The sequence below is a fragment of the Salmo salar genome, chromosome ssa22, assembly GCF_905237065.1.
Source record: "Salmo salar chromosome ssa22, Ssal_v3.1, whole genome shotgun sequence".
In the NCBI taxonomy this organism is placed as follows: domain Eukaryota; kingdom Metazoa; phylum Chordata; class Actinopteri; order Salmoniformes; family Salmonidae; genus Salmo; species Salmo salar.
In genome coordinates this window covers 19,465,736-19,486,646 of record NC_059463.1, presented here as the reverse complement: position 1 = coordinate 19,486,646, position 20,911 = coordinate 19,465,736, and the positions used below count along the sequence as shown (strand labels likewise).

Sequence of the window (20,911 nt, the reverse complement as noted above, 5' to 3'; positions counted from 1 at the left end):
ATCCTTCTAACCTCGATCTAAGATTCAGATGAAGTGAAATACTTAGTTCACCAGAACCTGTTAGAATGATATCATACCCAACTTCACCACATGCTGGTCTCACATATTTGGGTGACCTTGAAAATCATCTTAGACAAGTTGGCAACTGCTGGTCTCAATTCATTCCACAGGAACAGTAAAATGACTAGCTGTGCAACGAGATTTGTTCCCAGACAAACTGAATTCTCCATCTCTTAGACACCGGTGGTCACCCTCTCTCTACTCTCCATCCCCCATGTCTAGTCTATACATACATTACATGTAATGACCTGCTCTGGCAGAGGGGTGGAGTGGGGAGGTGGAATATAGAGCAGCAGTAAGTGTGTGTGCTCACAGTCAGTGTGCCACGAAGAGGGCAGAAGACCAGGGTGCCCCTGTGCTCTATCCCAGGTAGAGCCTGCCCTAGACCAGAGAGGGCTGACAGGGCTTAGAGTTGAGGATGTCCTACCAGCCTACCAGTTATCTCCAGGGTGCCACATTCCCCTCTGCGGAGTGAGATTGCCTTGGTGATGGTAACGACAGCCGTCTCGCACCCAGGGGAGTCAGGGGTACGGTGCGGGGGCCTCCTCACCTCGTTCACTCTGGGAGATTGCTTCCCGTTACTGGTGCTCCCCAGTATTTCCGCCCCATGCAGCATTAATGGGAAATCAATCGGAGGAGCTCAGCCTTAACCGAGCAGGAGGCAGCAGCCATAAATATTCATGTCCATTTTGAGAAGTTGTTTGCACCATATTTCTGTTGACATATGGGGTCTGTGTTGGCATTTGTATCTGGAGGTATGAGGGGTGGTGGGCCGGAGGGGTATGTGTGTTTTGCAGAGAGAGACAGATGGGCAATGAGGCAGTGACAGTGACCTGTTTACCTGCTGCTCAGGTATCATGTGATTAAGAGTTGGTTTGTCAATCACACAGGACTGGGTCATTAAACTGTTTCAAAGGAGCAACAGGCCTACACTAACACAAACACCAGGCAGTCTATTCACCTTTGCTGTCTGGTAGCTTACTGTTTAACAGTTTTCTCTTAATCTAAATCAAACATACAGTGCAGGGGAATAGATAACAATTGTATTTCTCATCTGTTGTCTTATGAGTTGAACTGTTCATTACGTGTGTGTGTGTGTGTGTGTGTGTGTGTGTGTGTGTGTTTTTGTGTGTATGATCTGTTCTGGGTGTTGTAATGTCCTATGTTCCTCCTAGGTCCCATGTCTGATCAGTGTGCCTACTGAGGAGGTGAAGCAGAGGACTCAGGCCTTGCTGTCCTCCAACACCTACCAGGTGCTGCTGGCCACCCTCAGAGACGAGGTTGGTCTACACCACAACCCATCAACGCCAGCACATTTGTTTTTCCATTCTCTTCATGTGTTCCATGCATGTGTGTGTGTATCCAGACAGTGTTTGTGGGTGTGCGTGTGTGTCCTAAGTAGATATAACACCTATCCTGTCTCTGTACAGGGTGTCAGAGGCTTGTACAGGGGCTACAGGAGTGCGCTACACAGAGAGGTCTGTTCTACCACACACACCTTCCCTTCTACACTGACTTGAACAAAAGTGCATCAAAGCTTTCTCGTTGCATTAGCCTCCATCAAACATCATTGGCAAGATCATGGACTCCTCTTGATATGTTTTTTGGCAGGTGTACCAGTATGCTTGTATGAATGCAGCCTGTACCACCATAACATGTCAGGTACTGTGCTTGTAGAATGAGACTACTCAGAATTGATTAATTCATGATAACTGTGTGAAAGATGGTTATATTTTCTCCCATTATTCCTCTGAAAGCTTTCTAAATCCCCCTGGGCAGAGAGAGAAGTGGATGGAAACACTGAACTATTGTTTTTTTTCTCAGTTTCGTTTTGCACAATTACTTAACCGAGACCAGTTCCATCTGTTTGAATCGCTTGATTAATTCAAGTAATTAGAGATGTTATAAATGCAAAACAAAATGAGGAGAAAAAAAGCAGAGATTGAACATTGAAGCAGTCCCCTTGATGAAGGCTCACCTTTGTAATGGAGTGCCCACTCTGCTCCCTTCCGCTCTTTGATTCATTATCTGCTGGTTAATTGCACCTGCAGAGCATGGTAATGTCTCATGGATTCAGGCACCTCGCATTTATTTCCACCGCAGGTTTTTTTCTCTTCTTTCTCATTTTCAATATATTGAGAAAGAAACAGCGAGAGGGAAGAAAAGTTGTATATGAAGGTGACACTCGTTTTTCTGTCTCTTTTTTGGGTAATATAGTCCCCTACTGCTGTGCTAGCCTGTTCTTATTTTCTGCCTCACTAAACCGATGTTATTCACACAAATTCCATCTGGACAGGGAGGGAAAAAAGGACAACAAGGCTCTCTGATTTCTCCAAGGGGATGTGAATAAATGAATACATTTGGAGGCTGGTGCCCGGCCTCTGTGCATACTAAGGGCCATATGAAACAGGCGGGGAGAGAGGCAGAGGAGCGCCTTGGATCCTCCTCGCGATTGGCTTTGACGTGTGTCAGGAAGGTAATTCATTTTCTCAGCCGGCTATCCTCTATCTCATCCTGCTCGGCGACCCTGTCAAGATAACTTTATTTAGCTTGAGCGGCGCTCCCCCAGCACGGCCATCTAATTGAGGTCCTCTCCATGATGTAGATTCATTAAGGATCCTTCAGAAGTGATTTCTGATAGCAAAGATCTCACAGGTTACGGCAGGAAGGGAGTGTGGCTGTGTCCAGGATGAGGGGTTACACATGTAGGGAGTGGTGGAGAACTGATTCACAACTGGCATGATTATGTTAGGTAGCACATCAGCCTTCTTATTTTTATATATACTCTGTGTATATATATATATACAGTACCAGTCAAAAGTTTTGACACACCGACTCATTCAAGGGTTTTTCTTTATTTTCACTATTTTCTACATTGTAGAATAATAGTGAAGACATCAAACTATGAAATAACACATCACGTAGTAACTAAAAAAGTTTTCAACAAATCTAACCAGCTTCAGGAGGAATGCTTTTCCAACATTGTTGAAGGAGTTCCCACATATGCTGAGCACTTGTTGGCTGCTTTTCCTTCACTCTGCGGTCCAACTCATCCCAAACCATCTCAATTGGGTTGAGGTCAGGTGATTGTGGAGGCCAGGTCATCTGATCCATTACTCACTTTGATAGCCCTTACACAGCCTGGAGGTGTGTTGGGTCATTGTCCTGTTTAAAAACAAATGATAGTCCCACTAAGCGCAAACCAGATTTGATGGCATATCACTACAGAATGCTGTAGTAGCCATGATGGTTAAGTGTACCTTGAATTCTAAATAAATCCCAGACAGTGTCACCAGCAAAGCACCACTATACCATCACACCACTTTCTCCATGCTTCACGGTGGGAACCAGACATGCAGAGATCATCCGTTCACCTACTCTGCGTCTAACAAATACACAGAGTATCCAGCAGCATACCACCCTGCATACCACTGCTGGCTTGCTTCTGAAGCTAAGCAGGTTTGGTCCTGGTCAGTCCCTGGATGGGAGACCAGATGCTGCTGGAAGTGGTGTTGGAGGAGGCATTCTTTCCTCTGGTCTGAAATAATATCCCAATGATCCAGGGCAGTAACACTGCCCTGTGTAGGGTGTTGTCTTTCAGATGGGAAGTTTAACAGGTGTCCTGACTCTCTGAGGTCATTAAAGATCCCATGGCACTTATCATAAGAGTAGGTGTGTTAACCCTGCTGTCCTGGCTAAATTCCCAATCTGGCCCTCAAACCATCATTGTCACTTAATAATCCCCAGTTTACAATTGGCTCATTCCTCCTCTCCCCTGTAACTATTCCCCAGGTTGTTGCTGTAAATGAGAATGTGTTCTCAGTCAACTTACCTGGTAAAATAATGGATACAAAAATTAAAAGACACAGAGGTTGGAACCAAAAATCTCAAATTTGGACAGATGTCTGATGTCCATTGTTTGTGTTTCATGGATCAAGCAAGTCTCTTCTTCTTATTGGTGTTCTTTAGTAGTAGTTTCTTTGCAGCAATTAGACCACGAATGCCTGATTCACGCATTGTCCTCTGAACAGTTGATGTTGAGATGTGTCTGTTACTTGAACTCTGTGAAGCATTTATTTGGGCTGCAATCTGAGGTGCAGTTAAGTCTAATTAACTTATCCTCTGCAGCAGAGGTAACTCTGGGTCTTCCTTTCTTGTTGCGGTCCTTGTGAGAGCCAGTTTCATCATAGCGCTTAATGGTTTTTTGCAACTGCACTTGAAGAAACTTTTTTGAAAGTTCTTGACATTTTCTGGATTGAATGACCTTCATGTCTTAAAGTAATGATGGACTCTCGCTCCTCTTTGCCTACTTGGTTACTACATGATTCCATATGTGTTATTTCCTACAATGTAGAGAATAGTCAAATAAAGAAAAACCCTTGAATGAGTAGGTGTGTCCAAACTTTTGACTGGTACTGTATATTTGATGTATAGTTTCTTAATGAACTATTACATTGTTTATCTTTGTAAAGCTGAGGTATCATTTAAGTTTCAGACAGATCCAGTATGAAATAGCCTTAAAGGAGAAATCCAGCGCAAGCAAAGTGATTTTGATTTGTCTGTGCAAAAGGAAAGTACTTACTTTAATCTAAATACAAGTTGTAGTGAGTAACTATTTAGGATTCCTATGCACTAGGCTGTTAGGTACATTTGTTGTCCATTTAGATCAGTGATTCATTGTAAAGCCCAGTAAACCACCACAATCAGTAGTATGTAAATGTATGTGGTAAATACGTTTAATTAAGCCCTTGCTTAAGTCTTTTGTTTATGTACTTTGGCATGTTCCTCTGTTCAGAGTACTGCTTCTCTTCATCACTAGACGGCACAGTAAGAGTATTCCACTCAGACTCTTCTGTTCCATTTTACATGAACATTTGAGTTATTTAGCAGACACTCTTATCCAGAGTGACATACATTTGGAATATTCGTCTTAAGATAGCTAGGTGAGACAACCCTATATCACATTTGAACTTAGAACATTTTTCCTCAGAAAAGTCAAGTGTTATGTATGTATTTTGTATTTATGTACTGCTGCTCTGTACACAAGCCCTCTCTTTCCTCTCCAAACTGGCTTATGACATTATGAGTACCAATCACCCTAATGAAGTTGCTAAACTTTTTTCTGCATGACAATAATGAACATTTTGGATGGAGTGCCCATATACTCTTGGCCTCAAATGTAATATTTGATCTAGGAGTTGATCTAGACTGCTTCAATTTATTTTTGTGTGATGAATGTCACTTATGTTATTTGACAGTAATTTAGTCATTTGCTAGTTTGCGCTGAGGAAGGGCTGTGTAAGTGAAGCTCTGATAAGGTGGGTTGACGGAGCTGTGTTATCCTCTCCAGCCATCAAGCACAACTCCACACTCTTTCTCTCTCTCCCTCTTTCTCTCCCTCTCTTTCTCTCTCTCGCTCTCTCACTTGCTCACTCGCTGTCCCGGTCTCTGTCTTTCATTCTTTCCTTCTTTCTTTCTTTCTCTCTTCCCCCTCTTTCTCTCCCCAGATCTCTAACCCCACTGTGGGGTCTACTTCTGCCCTAGAGAGTTGCTGTTGGAGAGAAAGAGTGACAGAGAGAAAGAGTGACAGAGAAAGAGTGACAGAGAGAAAGGGGGAGAGATCCAAAAAGCGAATATTTGTAGAGAGAGTGAGAGAGTGAGAGAGTGAGTGGCCTATCTTTGGTGTGTCTGTCTGACAGGAACAAAAGTGGGATGATTTATGTTTCCTCGGTCCTCCTCCCATCAACACCTTGCTGGAATAGCCGCCTGAAAGCACTGAACTGACAGACAACATGCAGCCAGGCTCTCTCTCTTTCTCTTTTGCTCTCTTTCTCTCTATGCCTCAGCAGACAGGAGCTGGCAACCAGCTCAGAGAGAGCAACCAGTCTTAACAAACACCTCCACTCCTTTCTGTTCTGTTCCCCTCTCTCCGTCTTGTGTCTCTCTGAAAGAACTCATATGTAACTAGAAATTGTCACCAAAGTAAATACAGTTTAACATGTAAAAAGGGTAACTTTGACTACAGAAATAACTCCTCTCTTTTCCCTCTCGCGCTCCCTCCCTTGCTCAAGCCCTCTCCCTCATTTTCTCCCTCAAACACTGTTGACATGAGAGGGCCTTTGGCCCCTGAGGCCCAGGTCTAAACCCACGCCCAATTTGTTTGAATTACTCTGTCGTTTACCTTCCTGCTCTGCCTTCGTCACACTGGATTGTGCTGCAAACAGGTGGAACGTATGGTAGTGAGTGTATGTGTGTACTGATGCATGTCGTATGTATGCGTGTCCGATTTGGTACACTAACAATGGTGTTATATTTCCACTTTTGTTATGATTAGAATTAAGTCCCTAAACAAGCGTATGACAGACATGACCCTTCTGTGGCTCTTTGGAGAGAATCCATGTTTGTCCGTGTGGTACATTTTGAGAAAAGAGGTAAGGAGAAGAGTACAAGAAAAGAGAGGTTTTCTGTTCCTGTGCTCAGTGATCCATATGGGCTAGTGTTAATATACCCTCATCCATATCTGGCACTCGCTGGCACAGAGAGAGACTGGAGAGAGTATGTGAGCCAGGGAAGATTTACTCTGCACTTGCTGTTGTTTACTGCTGGACAGTTGGACTGTATATTTAGTCCAGGGTTCCCCTCACTAACGTCAATATCTACAGTCCAAAATATTCCCAACACCCCCAAACAAAAAGGGAGGTGAGACATGTATCTGTAGGGAAATGTAAGTTGGTGTTGTTGTTTAGAAGATGGAGTCTTATGGTTTCACATCTGCTTGTACATTGCTCTGTTTAGTCACACAATGGTATCAATTAGCATTGGAGGCCTGATGCACTTAATAGGCCCTGATGACCTTTGTGTGCTTGACCTTTGGCCTGACCTGGCTGTGTGTGTAGAGGCCAGTGTGTGTGTGTGTGTATGTATGATGTGTGTGTGTGTGAGAGAGAGAGAGAGAGAGAGAGAGAGAGAGAGAGAGAGAGAGAGAGAGAGAGAGAGAGAGAGAGAGAGAGAGAGAGAGAGAGATAGGATGGTAGAGGTGTAGGGTGTGTGTGGGATGAGGCGACCATGTGTGTTTGGGGAGGTATCTGGTGTCAGCACATATTTGGAGCTGGTATTACCCGTGCAGACAGGCTGAGGGAGAGGAGACACAGCTGTTGCATGCTGCTCCTACCAGGCAAGGAGGAACCAACCTTCACACTACAACCTCCTCATTTCCCTTAGAACCTCCACCCTGCTGGGACCATCTCGGTCTGATAATCCACCCCCCACTGGAGCAGTTGGCCTGAGCTGACTCACCATCACCACCTGGATTAGCACCCCATGTTTATAACCCACTAACCATGTGTACCAAGGTATTTGTTGAGAGACATGAAGCTATCCATGTTGAAAGAGCATCAGAAACCACACTAAGTAGGCCAGTAGAATGAGATCAGAGACATCATAAAAAGGCATCATTGGATAAAACATAGAATGGAATTGCACGGTCAGAATGATGGAATTTGCAAAGCTTTTACTAACTCACTTTCTGGACTGAAAGTTATAGCCTGTAGTACACATTGAAATGAACTGGTCTCAGGAATACTCTTTCGTTTTAATGATTAAATGGATGTCCTGTTGAAACATTTACTCTTCTGTTGGTAGCCTAACCAGTTTAATTAACAGACTTCTGTTGGTAGCCTAACCCATTAACAGACTTCTGTTGGTAGCCTAAACCCGTTAACAGACTTCTGTTGGTAGCCTAACCGTTTAATTAACAGACTTCTGTTGGTAGCCTAACCCATTAACAGACTTCTGTTGGTAGCCTAACCCATTAACAGACTTCTGTTGGTAGCCTAACCGTTTAATTAACAGACTTCTGTTGGTAGCCTAACCCGTTTAATTAACAGACTTCTGTTGGTAGCCTAACCCGTTTAATTAACAGACTTCTGTTGGTAGCCTAACCCGTTAACAGACTTCTGTTGGTACCCTAACCCGTTTAATTAACAGACTTCTGTTGGTAGCCTAACCCATTAACAGACTTCTGTTGGTAGCCTAACCGTTTAATTAACAGACTTCTGTTGGTAGCCTAACCCGTTAACAGACTTCTGTTGGTAGCCTAACCCGTTTAATTAACAGACTTCTGTTGGTAGCCTAACCCGAATTAACAGACTTCTGTTGGTAGCCTAACCCGTTAACAGACTTCTGTTGGTAGCCTAACCCATTAACAGACTTCTGTTGGTAGCCTAACCCGTTAACAGACTTCTGTTGGTAGCCTAACCCGTTTAATTAACAGACTTCTGTTGGTAGCCTAACCCGTTAACAGACTTCTGTTGGTAGCCTAACCCGTTTAATTAACAGACTTCTGTTGGTAGCCAAACCCATTAACAGACTTCTGTTGGTAGCCTAACCCATTAACAGACTTCTGTTGGTAGCCTAACCCGTTTAATTAACAGACTTCTGTTGGTAGCCTAACCCGTTAACAGACTTCTGTTTGTAGCCTAACCCGTTAACAGACTTCTGTTGGTAGCCTAACCGTTTAATTAACAGACTTCTGTTGGTAGCCTAACCCGTTAACAGACTTCTGTTGGTAGCCTAACCCGTTTAATTAACAGACTTCTGTTGGTAGCCTAACCCATTAACAGACTTCTGTTGGTAGCCTAACCCGTTAACAGACTTCTGTTGGTAGCCTAACCCGTTTAATTAACAGACTTCTGTTGGTAGCCTAACCCGTTTAATTAACAGACTTCTGTTGGTAGCCTAACCCGTTAACAGACTTCTGTTGGTAGCCTAACCCGTTTAATTAACAGACTTCTGTTGGTAGCCTAACCCATTAACAGACTTCTGTTGGTAGCCTAACCCGTTAACAGACTTCTGTTGGTAGCCTAACCCGTTAACAGACTTCTGTTGGTAGCCTAACCCATTAACAGACTTCTGTTGGTAGACTAACCCATTAACAGACTTCTGTTGGTAGCCTAACCCGTTAACAGACTTCTGTTGGTAGCCTAACCCATTAACAGACTCTAGAAGTCTGTGCTAAACTCTTGAATGGTTTTCTGTGTCATGAACATGTGAAGTCGTCCCTATCAGTGGATGTGGTTTATTAACTTGACAACACGCATCATGATACAGTCACATAAACTGCTCTCCAGCTGAGTGGTAGAATGGGGCTAATTGTGTCTGACTCACTCAGAAACCTCACATTGGATATTATTGGCCTAGTTTTGCCATGGTTAGAGATGAGAGTTTATGATATCTGTTTATGTATGCCTATCTCTCTCCCCTCTCTTTTTGTCATTCATCTCTCTGGTTAATGTGTTTGGCAGGACTATGGACGAGGTTCTGTGTGCTATGTGCTATACACACACACACACTCCCCTCACATGCAAACACTCCCCTCACACACACACTCCCCTCACACACACTCCCAGTGGGATGCAGTTTGGCAGGTGCTCCTCTACAGCTCCAGGTGTATATCTGAGAACAAGCCTCGTGGCCTCCGCTAGAACAACAAGCAGAGGTTCTGATGACTAATAGACTTGGATGAGGAGGTGGACTCTGGATGAGTACACAGGCAGGATGGAGACAGACAGACACCCCGTGTACAGGGCCAAGGCCCAGAGTCTTATCATTGGCTGGGAGACAGGACACGGTTGTGTTCAGCTGGATTAGGAGAGGAGCATGATGATCCATAGGTTGAGCCACAGGCACTCATGGATCATACATCTCATGGTTATGTGTCTCTGACTTTGCTGCAGAGTATTCCCCATCAGGGAAGTGATTCATAAAGCAGTCCCAGATTGGGTCGGGGCCTGTCATACGTGTTTGTGCTCGTGTGTTGATATAATGGACTCTCTGAAGGGCTGGGCCTGCTTCAGTATCAGCAGTATTAGTGAATTATGTGGGGTGATTGCTTGAGGACTGACTTGATCAACGTTGCTGTCCTTCTAGAGGTACTTAATGTGCTAGGATAACCAAACACTGATTAATATTTGTATCCATTGCATCGCTGCTGTAGTTATGTGCATTGGCAGTGTTCATGGTGTTCTATTTAGGCTTATTGACATTCAAAGATGACAGTTGTATTTGACCACAATGAGAGCGTAGAAAAGTATGTACTTTACACCTACATTAGCCTGCACTATGTGTCTTACTACCCATTGATGGGTATTAAACCCAAACTAAAGAGAATGCAGTGATTATTGCTTTTCATCCATTTATGATTGTTGCCCAGATCTGAATGATTTCTCTGGCATTTGATCTTTCAGAGAAGCTGAGCATTGTTTGAGCTGGCATTGGTGTCAGGGTCAGTGGTGGGGACGTGACCAACATGGCTGCCGTTAGCGGTTTGTAATGAGCATATCTCTCTAGGTCTCGGGGCTATGTTTGCTTCCCACAATTTTCTGCGTGATTAGCTCAATCCAAGCAGAAAACTATCCGGGCCCCACACATGTGTTTCCAATAAGGACCGGGGGGGATCTAGAGGGGGGAGAGTAGGAGAGACTGGAGTGCGGTCAAGAGAATGAGAACAGGGGGAGAGGGTAGGAGAGAGGGGGGAGAGTAGGAGAGACTGGAGGGGGGGGGGGCAAGAAAGAAAGAAAGCAATATGTGACACCCCACCTGGATTCGGTCTTATGAAGCAAAATTTTAAGTTCTGTTTTTTACATTGGATAGAAGTAGAGACTCAGCGATACAAAATGGTATATCATACACTGCATTTGAGGAATCAATGGGAAAGTAATTCTGCTTTGAAAGTTGATCAACTTGTAAACTCACTTTTGAGAAAACTGTCTTTCAATGTTTTGGTACTACTATTGGAGAGCCCTTCTTTGTCTACACCCATTCAGCCTTGTTCACACCCTCTTAAGCCTTAGCCCCACCCATCTCTTTAAGGGTTGATCCAACCCAACCCATCTCTCTCTCTAAGAGAGAGAGACCAGCTCACTGAACATTACTCACCCTATCGCTTTATCTGTGGTTTCGCGGTCAAAGCGTTCAGGACGCTCTGGCCAATAAGTAGGGTTTTTCCGAAAGCTCTGAACTACAGTCAAGCACCCAAGCTAACATTGGCTAGCTACTTCCAGACACATAATGAGAGAACACCCCAATCTGACCATTTTACTCGCCCTAGCAGAGCTGGTTAGGCTTTTTCACGTTATCCAGAGTGTTGGTGACTGTACCTGTGCTGCTGGCAACAATTGAATTACACTTTGTTGCTGATGTTTACTGACACCGGACACATTCAACGAGTGTTGAGTGTTCAAAAATGCATCAGTTATTCTGTGCTCTGGCACACTAAGTAGAGAGTCTTTTATAAAAATGTTTAGCTAGATAGGTGAACAATGAATCCCAACGCATGATGTAACATTCGTTAGCAAGCCAACCAGCTAGCGTTAGCTAGCTAGCTAACAGTATACTTTAACTTGAAATGAAAATACTTTGTCAAAATTAGAGTAGTCTTTTGTTAAGACATGTAGCTAGCTAGCTAAACAATGGACCATAAACACAACTCATGACGTTACTACCCTACATGAATCTGCAGGTAGCTAACCATCAGGTTCTATGGCTATAACTAATCAAGCAAATGTGTCTGAGATACGAAGAATAAGATCATACACATAACATTAGCTAGCTAACAGTACACTTGAAATTAAACCACTTTCTGTCAAAATTAGAAATGTGTAATATCTGAAAATCTTACCAGTATACATCATGGTTGGATGCATCTCCTGTCTGATGCCATGCATGGTTGTCTTTGTTTGACAATGTATTCCAGACTTGTGTTTTCTCTATCTCCTTAGCTATCATACTCAAATTCCACTGATTTCAGAAAGTGGAGAGCATACACATAAGGTTATCTAGCGAGCCAGCTAGCTAACATTAGCTTGCTAACAGTACACTTTAACTTGAAATATGCAGTTTTACTACGCAATAAAAAAAAATGAAAAGCCGCGTTAAACACGATTACCTAAACATACTGACCAGCTCCAATAGACAGACGCGTGCTATATGGTAGACCAATCCAAACTCATCTCTCAGCATGTCCATCCCACTCATTATCTCAGCCAATCATGGCTAGCGGGAAGGTTGCTCACTTTTTCTTTGGCTAAATCAACTAGGCTCGTAATTTAACAATTTTATTCGTATTTACAGATGGCATACAAGTTTGATATTAAAGCACATGAAAGTTCACATGTTCAAGAAGGCATTTCTGCCAAAAAATGCATTTTGATAAAAAAAATATGTTTTATGTTCAAACAGCTCTCCTGTGAAGTTGTGACTTGCGACATACGCCTAATTTCCTGAATCGGGTCATATAAGCTATACAGGCATAGAGGCTGAAGGAATCAATTGCCACCTGCCAGGGCTTTATCACCTGAGGATGGGGGGATGGGATGGGAGAGCAGAGGATAAATACTGTAAATCTCTATCACTGTAGAGAGACGTTGGGAGGGAGCACCCTGTAATTAGAGGTTAACCTCACACTAGTTTAACAGCGCAACCACTCTTTCATGAGGGGAAACTGCTTAGTTACACTCCTCTCTCCTCCCTCTCTCATCCTGCTTGCTCTCATCCTTCTCATCATCACAAGGCCATCTGTTTCAATTTCAGCCAATTCATATGTTGAATTGAATGTCAAATTGATTAACAGTGTGTTCTTGCCTGCATGGATTTGAAAATGAATAACGTAGAATAATCCAATCTAGAATAGGTCACACATTATTTAGATAGTGTGGATAGTGCATTTGTAGATACTCTACAGATGGTCATACTATCCACAAACTATCTGTTGATAAGCAACTGCTTGCTAATGTTATTGTTAGGTTCAAGTTTAGAATAAGGGTTAGGTTAAAGTTAAGGTCAGGTCTGGGGTTAGGGTAATATTTTTCTGAAATTCTTTTCTGGAAGTAAGCTCCTGTATTTCTGAAGCATGGATGTGTAACCTAGTTCAGGGGTTCTCAAACTTTGTGGGAGACCTTTTGTGATAGCAAATTCATCAGGGACCCCTTATAACTCGAGTGAGATAGAAATATTATTGAAGGAGTTTTACTTCGGCAGTGCATGGCCGGAGGAACCAAGTCTCGGGCCCTGGGAAGGAACATTTTAAAGACCCACATCTTGGTGTCAGTGATAAAATGTAGCAGTTTTCAAGATAATTTCCTGCAATTCCACATTCCTCTGTTTTGGTAAAAAGCTGAAGAAATGGGCCTGGAGAAATAACCACTCTCAAATTCATAGACAGAGCTATGGATGCAAGGACAGACCATCCATGACATAAAAATTATAGTTTTAACCATCTACATTGTTTACAAACATTGGCGTAAAACAAGCTTATATTTTGGGTTCTGAAGTGGTATAACAGTTGAACTATGCTCATAAGTTATATTCTTTACGAATCATTGGGTGTATCATGCTATTCCATTCCAAAAATGAATGTAGCAACTAAGGATTCTAGCTTTAAATGACTGTGCATTTATGTAAAAAAGTATACAATAAGTATTAAGTTGAAAAATGTATAATTGGTGCACTGTGGATACCAATATCCCAGTGAGCCTCGCGGGCCCATGTTGCCCAGGGTTCAGAACATATATTGTAGATTAATAATATTATATTGTATTGTATTGTATTATACCCTCTAAACTGTTCCACGGATCCCTTGGCCAAAATGAGTTTAATCTGTTAAACCTCTGCGTACCCCACTTTGAGAACCCCTGGCCTAGTTGTTCTCTGAAGGCTATAGTGCTGTGACGTTGGCCAGATGGTGGCACCTGCTGCAGGCTGAGAGCCCTGGTCCCTGTTCTCTGGCCCTGTAGGCCCCCACCAGCTTGGCCTGGCCTGGGAGAGCAGAGCACTGCTGACATGTCTGTTTAGTTTAGCTCAGCTAAAAGCTCGGCTAACAGCTGAACATCTGGAAACATCTGGAACAGCCCATAGGGGTCAGGGGTCAGACAATGATGTAATTTTTTTATGTCGAATGGAGAAGAAAAAATACAACACTGACTATGTAAGTAACACAGCCTTTCTTACCACACCCCACTGGCTGTGGAACCGTTGAACGGCTGACTCATGCCTCCATCTGCTTCCCTGGAGCATTCATAGAGTCCTGTAACATTGTAGCTAGACTAGTAGAGCATCTGCTTCAATACTGAAAGGTAAATGATTGCTCTATCCATCCATCCATTGTCCTTCCTTCCTTCCTTCCATCCATCCATCCATCCATCCATCCATCCATCCATCCATCCATCCATCCATCCATCCATCCATCCATCCATCCATCCATCCATCCATCCATCCATCCATCCATCCATCCATCCATCCATCCATCCATCCATCCATCCATCCATCCAGTCAGTCAGTCAGTCAGTCAGTCAGTCAGTCAGTCAGTCAGTCAGTCAGTCAGTCAGTGATTTCATCATGCGGCCTGTTGCTGAGGGAGTTCTGAACAGGCTTGTTGAGGAGTGATCAGGTCCATGCAGTCTGTGGGTTCATACTGTCACTGCCAATCAGACCTGAGCTCTCCTTCTGAAGCTTCGCTATTGGCAGCTGTCCTGAGCTTATCTGATTCCCATACGCTTTGTTCTGTAGTGGAGAGAATGTTTAGTTGACCACTATAACAGACACGTGTCCTTTAATAGCGTTGAGATGAACCCAACCTTTCCAGACTGCTGTAAGAGAGATGACTTCAGAGAAGCCCTGATCCACAGCTGATTTATCCACAGGTTTTACACCTCTGGAAGAGATGCAGTGTGTGTGTGTATAACAGCTGGATCTCCCTGAAGGCAGTGATTGGTGTGTTAGAATGTTTCTGCTCTGTGTGTCATGGCTCTGGGCTCGGCTCCCACATTGCACTCTGCTGTGTGTTTGAGGGGGATGTGCCAAGCCAGAGGGCACTGCCTGTCTTTGTGTGGAGCTGACAGAGGTGAAATGACTTGTTCTACAGGACTGAGCAGTATAATCTCTCACCTCAGTGTCCCTCTCCATGGCCCCTCACCTCAGTGTCCATCTACCTGGCACCTCTCACCCAACCCTTCTCCTTCATAACCACTCACACCTTCACTGTGTAAGCCTCAGATTCTTTCTCAGCTCTCTACCCTTCTACTTTCCCTACTCCCCTTGTCTGCAGGCCTTCAATCCCTCCATTGACGTCTTCTCATTCAGCCCCTCATCCCCCTCTCCCTCCAAACTCTCACTCTTCCCCTAGGTCACTCTACCTTATCGCCTAAACCCCTTTCTTATTTACTTTCCTACTTACTTCAATGCTCTTACCCTTACCCAGCCTCAATGTCATGCAGCCCCAGCCCCAGCCCTCTATCCTCACCTCCATGCAGTCCCAGCCCTCTATCCTCAAATCCATGTAGTCCCAGCCCTCTATCCTCACCTCCATGTAGTCCCAGCCCTCTATCCTCACCTCCATGTAGCCCCAGTCCCAGCCCTCTATCCTCACATCCATGCGCAGTCCCAGCCCTCTATCCTCACCTCCATGCGCCCAGTCCCAGCCCTCTATCCTCACCTCCATGTAGCCCCAGCCCTCTATCCTCACCTCCATGCAGCCCCAGTCCCAGCCCTCTATCCTCACCTCCATGCAGTCCCAGCCCTCTATCCTCACCTCCATGTAGCCCCAGCCCTCTATCCTCACCTCAATGTAGTCCCAGCCCTCTATCCTCACCTCCATGCAGCCCCAGTCCCAGCCCTCTATCCAAACCTCCATGTAGTCCCAGCCCTCTATCCTCACCTCCATGCAGTCCCAGCCCTCTATCCTCACCTCCATGTAGTCCCAGCCCTCTATCCTCACCTCCATGTAGTCCCAGCCCTCTATCCTCACCTCCATGTAGTCCCAGCCCTCTATCCTCACCTCCATGTAGCCCCAGTCCCAGCCCTCTATCCTCACCTCCATGCAGCCGCAGCCCTCTATCCTCACCTCCATGTAGTCCCAGCCCTCTATCCTCACCTCCATGTAGTCCCAGCCCTCTATCCTCACCTCCATGTAGTCCCAGCCCTCTATCCTCACCTCCATGTAGCCCCAGCCCTCTACCCTCATCTCCATGCAGCCCCAGTCCCAGCCCTCTATCCTCACCTCCATGTAGTCCCAGCCCTCTATCCTCACCTCCATGTAGTCCCAGCCCTCTATCCTCACCTCAATGCAGTCCCAGCCCTCTATCCTCACCTCCATGTAGTCCCAGCCCTCTATCCTCAACTCCATGCAGTCCCAGCCCTCTATCCTCACCTCCATGCAGTCCCAGCCCTCTATCCTCACCTCCAAGTAGTCCCAGCCCTTTATCCTCACCTCCATGCAGCCCCAGCCCTCTATCATCACCTCCATGCAGTCCCAGCACTCTATCCTCACCTCCATGCAGTCCCAGCCCTCTATCCTCACCTCCATGCAGTCCCAGCCCTCTATCCTCACCTCCATGCAGTCCCAGCCCTCTATCCTCACCTCCATGTAGTCCCAGCCCTCTATCCTCACCTCCATGTAGCCCCAGCCCTCTATCCTCACCTCCATGCAACCCCAGTCCTCTATCCTCACCTCCATGCAGCCCCAGTCACAGCCCTTTATCCTCACCTCCATGTAGTCCCAGCCCTCTATCCTCACCTCCATGCAGTCCCAGCCCTCTATCCTCACCTCCATATAGTCCCAGCCCTCTATCCTCACCTCCATGCAGTCCCAGCCCTCTATCCTCACCTCCATGTAGCCCCAGTCCCAGCCCTCTATCCTCACCTCCATGCAGTCCCAGCCCTCTATCCTCACCTCCATGCAGTCCCAGCCCTCTATCCTCACCTCCATTAGCCCCAGTCCCAGCCCTCTATCCTCACCTCCATGCAGTCCCAGCCCGCTATCCTCACCTCCATGTAGTCCCAGCCCTCTATCCTCACCTCCATGTGCCCCAGTCCCAGCCCTCTATCCTCACCTCCATGCAGTCCCAGCCCTCTATCCTCACCTCCATGCAGTCCCAGCCCTCTATCCTCACCTCCATGTAGTCCCAGCCCTCTATCCTCACCTCCATGTAGCCCCAGTCCCAGCACTCTGTCCTCACCTCCATGCAGTCCCAGCCCTCTATCCTCACCTCCATGCAGTCCCAGCCCTCTATCCTCACCTCCATGTAGTCCCAGCCCTCTATCCTCACCTCCATGTAGGCCCAGTCCCAGCTCTCTATCCTCACCTCCATGTAGCCCCAGCCCTCTATCCTCACCTCCATGCAACCCCAGTCCTCTATCCTCACCTCCATGCAGCCCCAGTCACAGCCCTTTATCCTCACCTCCATGTAGTCCCAGCCCTCTATCCTCACCTCCATGCAGTCCCAGCCCTCTATCCTCACCTCCATATAGTCCCAGCCCTCTATCCTCACCTCCATGCAGTCCCAGCCCTCTATCCTCACCTCCATGTAGCCCAGTCCCAGCCCTCTATCCTCACCTCCATGCAGTCCCAGCCCTCTATCCTCACCTCCATGCAGTCCCAGCCCTCTATCCTCACCTCCATGTAGCCCCAGTCCCAGCCCTCTATCCTCACCTCCATGCAGTCCCAGCCCGCTATCCTCACCTCCATGTAGTCCCAGCCCTCTATCCTCACCTCCATGTAGCCCCAGTCCCAGCCCTCTATCCTCACCTCCATGCAGTCCCAGCCCTCTATCCTCACCTCCATGCAGTCCCAGCCCTCTATCCTCACCTCCATGTAGTCCCAGCCCTCTATCCTCACCTCTATGTAGCCCCAGTCCCAGCACTCTGTCCTCACCTCCATGCAGTCCCAGCCCTCTATCCTCACCTCCATGCAGTCCCAGCCCTCTATCCTCACCTCCATGTAGTCCCAGCCCTCTATCCTCACCTCCATGTAGCCCCAGCCCTCTATCCTCACCTCCATGCAGTCCCAGCCCTCTATCCTCACCTCCATGTAGCCCCAGTCCCAGCCCTCTATCCTCACCTCCATGCAGTCCCAGCCCGCTATCCTCACCTCCATGTAGTCCCAGCCCTCTATCCTCACCTCCATGTAGCCCCAGTCCCAGCCCTCTATCCTCACCTCCATGCAGTCCCAGCCCTCTATCCTCACCTCCATGCATTCCCAGCCCTCTATCCTCACCTCCATGTAGTCCCAGCCCTCTATCCTCACCTCTATGTAGCCCCAGTCCCAGCACTCTATCCTCACCTCCATGCAGTCCCAGCCCTCTATCCTCACCTCCATGCAGTCCCAGCCCTCTATCCTCACCTCCATGTAGTCCCAGCCCTCTATCCTCACCTCCATGTAGGCCCAGTCCCAGCTCTCTATCCTCACCTCCATGTAGCCCCAGCCCTCTATCCTCACCTCCATGCAACCCCAGTCCTCTATCCTCACCTCCATGCAGCCCCAGTCACAGCCCTTTATCCTCACCTCCATGTAGTCCCAGCCCTCTATCCTCACCTCCATGCAGTCCCAGCCCTCTATCCTCACCTCCATGTAGTCCCAGCCCTCTATCCTCACCTCCATGCAGTCCCAGCCCTCTATCCTCACCTCCATGTAGCCCCAGTCCCAGCCCTCTATCCTCACCTCCATGCAGTCCCAGCCCTCTATCCTCACCTCCATGTAGTCCCAGCCCTCTATCCTCACCTCCATGTAGCCCCAGTCCCAGCCCTCTATCCTCACCTCCATGCAGTCCCAGCCCTCTATCCTCACCTCCATGCAGTCCCAGCCCTCTATCCTCACCTCCATGTAGTCCCAGCCCTCTATCCTCACCTCCATGTAGCCCCAGTCCCAGCACTCTGTCCTCACCTCCATGCAGTCCCAGCTCTCTATCCTCACCTCCATGCAGTCCCAGCCCTCTATCCTCACCTCCATGTAGTCCCAGCCCTCTATCCTCACCTCCATGTAGCCCCAGCCCTCTATACTCACCTCCATGCAGTCCCAGCCCTCTATCCTCACCTCCATGTAGTCCCAGCCCTCTATCCTCACCTCCATGTAGCCCCAGCCCTCTACCCTCATCTCCATGCAGCCCCAGTCCCAGCCCTCTATCCTCACCTCCATGTAGTCCCAGCCCTCTATCCTCACCTCCATGTAGTCCCAGCCCTCTATCCTCACCTCCATGCAGTCCCAGCCCTCTATCCTCACCTCCATGTAGTCCCAGCCCTCTATCCTCACCTCCATGCAGTCCCAGCCCTCTATCCTCACCTCCATGCAGTCCCAGCCCTCTATCCTCACCTCCATGTAGTCCCAGCCCTCTATCCTCACCTCCATGTAGCCCCAGCCCTCTACCCTCATCTCCATGCAGCCCCAGTCCCAGCCCTCTATCCTCACCTCCATGTAGTCCCAGCCCTCTATCCTCACCTCCATGTAGTCCCAGCCCTCTATCCTCACCTCAATGCAGTCCCAGCCCTCTATCCTCACCTCCATGTAGTCCCAGCCCTCTATCCTCACCTCCATGCAGTCCCAGCCCTCTATCCTCACCTCCATGCAGTCCCAGCCCTCTATCCTCACCTCCAAGTAGTCCCAGCCCTCTATCCTCACCTCCATGCAGCCCCAGCCCTCTATCCTCACCTCCATGCAGTCCCAGCACTCTATCCTCACCTCCATGCAGTCCCAGCCCTCTATCCTCACCTCCATGCAGTCCCAGCCCTCTATCCTCACCTCCATGCAGTCCCAGCCCTCTATCCTCACCTCCATGTAGTCCCAGCCCTCTATCCTCACCTCCATGTAGCCCCAGCCCTCTATCCTCACCTCCATGCAGCCCCAGCCCTCTATCCTCACCTCCATGCAGTCCCAGCCCTTTATCCTCACCTCCATGTAGTCCCAGCCCTCTATCCTCACCTCCATGCAGTCCCAGCCCTCTATCCTCACCTCCATGTAGTCCCAGCCCTCTATCCTCACCTCCATGCAGTCCCAGCCCTCTATCCTCACCTCCATGTAGCCCCAGTCCCAGCCCTCTATCCTCACCTCCATGCAGTCCCAGCCCTCTATCCTCACCTCCATGTAGCCCCAGTCCCAGCCCTCTATCCTCACCTCCATGCAGTCCCAGCCCGCTATCCTCACCTCCATGTAGTCCCAGCCCTCTATCCTCACCTCCATGTAGCCCCAGTCCCAGCCCTCTATCCTCACCTCCATGCAGTCCCAGCCCTCTATCCTCACCTCCATGCAGTCCCAGCCCTCTATCCTCACCTCCATGTAGTCCCAGCCCTCTATCCTCACCTCTATGTAGCCCCAGTCCCAGCACTCTCTCCTCACCTCCATGCAGTCCCAGCCCTCTATCCTCACCTCCATGCAGTCCCAGCCCTCTATCCTCACCTCCATGTAGTCCCAGCCCTCTATCCTCACCTCCATGTAGGCCCAGTCCCAGCTCTCTATCCTCACCTCCATGTAGCCCCAGCCCTCTATCCTCACCTCCATGCAGCCCCAGCCCTCTATCCTCACCTCCATGCAGCCCCAGTCACAGCCCTTTATCCTCACCTCCATGTAGTCCCAGCCCTCTATCCTCACCTCCATGCAGTCCCAGCCCTCTATCCTCACCTCCATGTAGTCCCAGCCCTCTATCCTCACCTCCATGCAGTCCCAGCCCTCTATCCTCACCTCCATGTAGCCCCAGTCCCAGCCCTCTATCCTCACCTCCATGCAGTCCCAGCCCTCTATCCTCACCTCCATGCAGTCCCAGCCCTCTATCCTCACCTCCATGTAGCCCCAGTCCCAGCCCTCTATCCTCACCTCCATGGCAGTCCCAGCCCGCTATCCTCACCTCCATGTAGTCCCAGCCCTCTATCCTCACCTCCATGTAGCCCCAGTCCCAGCCCTCTATCCTCACCTCCATGCAGTCCCAGCCCTCTATCCTCACCTCCATGCAGTCCCAGCCCTCTATCCTCACCTCCATGTAGTCCCAGCCCTCTATCCTCACCTCTATGTAGCCCCAGTCCCAGCACTCTGTCC

General features: G+C 47.8%; 1 pseudogene; it reads left to right on the top strand.

Moving 5' to 3' along the window:
* The window catches only part of LOC106582944 (complement C3-like), an 89,395-nt pseudogene that overhangs the window by 13,686 nt on the left and 54,798 nt on the right, over positions 1 to 20,911 (top strand).